Here is a 4586-nt window from a genome sequence, read left to right on the forward strand (position 1 = left end):
GAAAAGCGCTCCGCGGCCTCCGAAACCCAAGATTTCCTCTTTTCCTTTCTCTTTCTCTCTCTTCAAATCAGATATTTTGTTTTAAAATGATTTTCTCTCTCCTCAAAACGAGCTGATTTCTTTATATCATAAAGCTGATCGGCCCGGCCGATCGCCAGATCGTCCTGAGATGATCAGACCAAAATCATCGGCCTGGACGGTTCCCAGAACTATTCTCAGGACGATATTTTGTGATCGGCCTGGAAGATCTCAATATCATCCCGGACGATCCTGGGAGGAAAATTCAATCTAGAGAGAAACAGTAAGGGAACGAGGTCTCACACAAAGTGAGTCCAGTTATCCTTAGAATAAAGGGCAGTAGTGCAAAGAGATTTCCAGAATTTAGTCGCCTTAGAGTTAGTAGGTTTCCAAGGAGAAATGTAACACATTAAGCACCAATCAGCCAAGGGGAATTTACGATTCTAAATTCTCATGATTAAAGAGCAGTTATATCCATACTGAAGAGCAGGAATGCTAGGGATACCAAGCACCCCCCCCCCCCCCCCCCCCCCCCCCCCCCCCCCCCCCCTCATCTTTAGGTTTACAAACAGTATCCCAAGCCACAAGGTGAAGCTTTCTAGCAGTCGACATATCACCAAAAAATAAGAATTTAGAAGCAGCTCTTCTAATAAATTTAATAACAGCCGTAGGTATTATAGAGCCCTTAATCCAATATGCAATGGAATTTAACAATGTGAATTTCAGAAATTGAAGTCTTCCCGCAAAAGACAAAAGATTAGCATTCTAACCAGAAAGTTTCTAGGTAATATCATCCAAAAGAGAGGAAAAGTCAGCAATTTTAAGCCTCCTGAAAGAGATAGGCACTCCAAGGTAAGTAATAATATCTTTGGAAGGCAAGCCAAGTTCCCTACTAATCAAAATATCATTTGAAAGATGCTTGGGAAGCATAAGTGAACTCTTATCCAGGTTCATATGAAGACCAGAGGCCTTGGAGAAGCATTGAATGATTTGTAAAAGATGTATGTAATTGGGGAGAGAGGCGTTATCAAAAACAAGTAAGTTATCCGCATAAAGCAGATGACTAAGCTTAAAATTCCCAAAATGAGCACCAACAAAGAGATTATTATCAATTAGACAAGAGAAAGCATCCATCACAATACAAAAAAGATACGGGCTTAGAGGACAACCCTGCCTTAATCCAGCTGTAGAGGGGATATACCCTTCAAGCACCCCATTGATAATAATAGAGAAGTTAACATCGTAGATGCAAGCTTTAACCCATGAAATAAATAAAAGGGGTAAACCTTTCTGCTCAAGCCTAGCCAAAATAAAATCCCTTGAAACAGTGTCAAAAGCCTTACGAAGGTCATACTTAGCACAGAAAAAGTTTTTCTTACCTTGGTTGGCAAAGGAAAGAAGTTCTAGTGCAAGAATGATATTATACGTCGAAATTCTGGATGTAATAAATCCAGATTGAGTATCCTTGACAATAAGAGGCATAATGGGCTTTAACCTGGAAGCTAGGATTTTAGTAACACATTACATAAAGCAATAGGTCTGAAATCTGCAAAAGAAGAAGCATGCTTAGTCTTAGGAATAAGGGCTAAAGCAGTAGCTTTAATTCCATTAGGAATAAAGCCATTAGTAAATAAGAATTTAACAGCCCTGCAAACCAAAGGACCAATAATGTGCCAACTACGCTTGTAAAAATGATAATTAAAACCATCAGGTCTAGGAGGCGAAGAAGCTGCATCATCAAAAATAGAATATTTGATCTCATCGTCAGAGACAGGAAGTGTGAGAGATGCAGCAAGAGAAGGTTGCAAAAAACTACCAATGGGAAAGAGCTCCATATTCAAATCTTCAATTGGGGGAGGATTATAAAGGTCCTGAAAGTGATTTATAATCTCATTAATAATATCAGCATGCAAAGAAGACCCCATATTAACCACAGCTTTGCTACAAGCTCTTCTATGACGAATCTTAGCATACAGGAACTTAAGATCATCTTCCCCTTGTGTAATCCAAGAGGCTTTAGCTCTCTGGATAATCCAGGAAGAGTAAAGGGATGATAGCTTAGAGATTTGTTTGTTAATACTCTTTAAATTGCTGTTAAGAGCAGGATTAAGGGGGTCCAGATTGATCTGCACTAAGCAATCAAGCTGATTGCGGTGAAGAGAGTCTAATTGAAAATTGAGGGCATTGGAGTTAGCCCAAGATTCAAGCTTAATACGTCTCTTAAGTAACATGAGCTTAGAGAAAAAATCAGCCAAAGGGTTACCATTAGGAATAGCAGAAAAACCTCAAGCAAAATGTACCAGTAACCGTCAAGTGATGTCCAGAAAATCTTGAAAAGGAACCGGTGGTGAGATGCAGTAGTTTCTGAATTATGAAGAATCAGAGGACAGTGGTCGGAGCAGGAAGGCACTTGGACTGAGTAGAAAGAGTTGGGAAAATTTTTAGTCCACTGATCATTGACAAGAAATCTGTCAAGTTTAATGTGAATGGGATTGTATTGCCTTTACCAGGTTAAAACATTTCCCACCGAATTAAGTTCAGTAAGATTGGCATCAAATATTACTGAATTCAAATCCCCCAAGCTACCGTGTGTAAGAGGATTACCACCCGATTTGTCAGAAGAAAATCTACAGCAATTGAAGTCACCCATAATGATCCATGGGGAAGTTTGTGAATAAGCACATTTCCGAAACAAATCCCAAAGAGGCAGTCTTCCTTGTCTATCATTCTCAGCATAAACAACCGAAAGCATAAAAGATGGAAAGGCACCACTAACCACTTGAACAGAAATAAGTTGAGGAGAGATGATATAAGGGGTGAAATCCAGTTTAGAGGAATTCCACTTAATCCATATGCGACCTAGAGCAGACAAATTGAAATTGTGACAAGAATTTTCGTTGGGAAAAATCGCATGAGAGTCGGAGAAGAAAGGATTAAGAAGAGAAGAAGCATTAATCATATTCTCCAAAATGCACAACATATCAAGCTTGAAAGAGGCAGATATACGCTTATAACAGAACACCTTCTCTAGACTATTAAAACCTCTAATATTTCAGCAAGCTATAAAAGGGACGGACATGGCTAACGAAGGTGAGAAGGGGCCTTTTTGGCTTGCTTCCCCTTAGCATTTTTGGTAGTCTTACCCGATTGCGCATGAACAACATCTTTCTCTTTGGTACCTGCCATTTGTTCAGTAGACGGGTTAGAGCATTCTGTCAAATTATCTTGATCTTCCTCTAATAAGTGCAAGGCATCAAATTTGTTGGGAGATTGAACTTTCGGTGTAGAGGATTTGAAGGTAGGGATAGAAGTGGAGGTGGAGGAGGAGGTTTCCTCATGAGGAGAGTTTAAATTTGGAATGTTGGAAGAAGGTTCGTCATTAGGATTCAGGTTTGTAGAGGGAAGGCTGGGGGGAGGTTGTGAAAAAGAAGGCTGGTTGGGTTGGATGGTTGGCAGAGGAGGTTGAGGGTTGGAAGTGACAGGAGTACTTAAAGGGGGTATCAGAATAGTGGATGGAGGTGGAGGAGCTTTGTGTTGCTAGGTTGAAAGCACGATAGAAGAAGGAATAAAAGAAGGGGGAATGGTAGAGGAGGGAGGAGCAATCCTCCCTTAGGGCCTTCTGCTCTTACTTCTCCCACGAACAGTAGTAGAAGATGGAGGAGCAGTTTGAGTGGTCGGTGGAGTGATCTCCGGCTTAGTAGGACAAGTAGCTGAGGAGTGAACCAGAGATTTGCAATGCTTACAGGGGGTAGGCTTCCACTCGTACTGGATTTTTAGTCCTGTCAACTTTTTATTTCATTGTTTTTTTTTTCTTTTTTTAAGAATAAAAGAATATTTAATATGCTATATGATAATAAACCTATTACATATGTATTTATAATAAATAATATATGTATTTTATTGAGAGATGTTATTCAACATCGGACAAATTTCATAAAAAATCATGATAATAATCAAAATCAATAAAAAAAAGTGTCCCAAGTAAAGCCTTATTGCCAATTATTGTGATGAATCACATTTTTTAAAACAAATTGATCTAGCTAGCTACGTCGCTCAGGTGATTTTTATTTAAATTATCATGTAACAATTATTTAGTAAGAAAATGTTTATTTCTTATTATTAGATTTCTTAATTTTTGAAGTTGTTCTCATTATTTTATTATTAGTAGTGGTATTAATTTATCTCATTTATATGTATATATGTGCTTTGGTCTTTTATAGTTCTCTATGTGCTCTATCAACAGTAATTTTTAGGAGAAATTATTACGTGTGGTCACACGACGATGTGCAAATGCCAATCATGATATGTTATATCACCAATACGTTTTGTATCATTGTGGTAACTGTTGTGTATCGTTATGATCCGATGATCGCACATAATAATCTCTTCGTTTTTAGTGGTGCCAATAGAATGATGCAAAATTTGTGCTACTATATATGATTTTAATAAAAATATCCGACTCTTCATGAATATAATTAATAATTATAATTATTTAAATTGATAAAATTAATATACATACATATATATATATATATATACATACATATATATATATATATATACATACA

This window comes from Dendrobium catenatum, unplaced genomic scaffold, assembly GCF_001605985.2.
Source record: "Dendrobium catenatum unplaced genomic scaffold, ASM160598v2 fragScaff_scaffold_743, whole genome shotgun sequence".
Lineage (NCBI taxonomy): Eukaryota > Viridiplantae > Streptophyta > Magnoliopsida > Asparagales > Orchidaceae > Dendrobium > Dendrobium catenatum.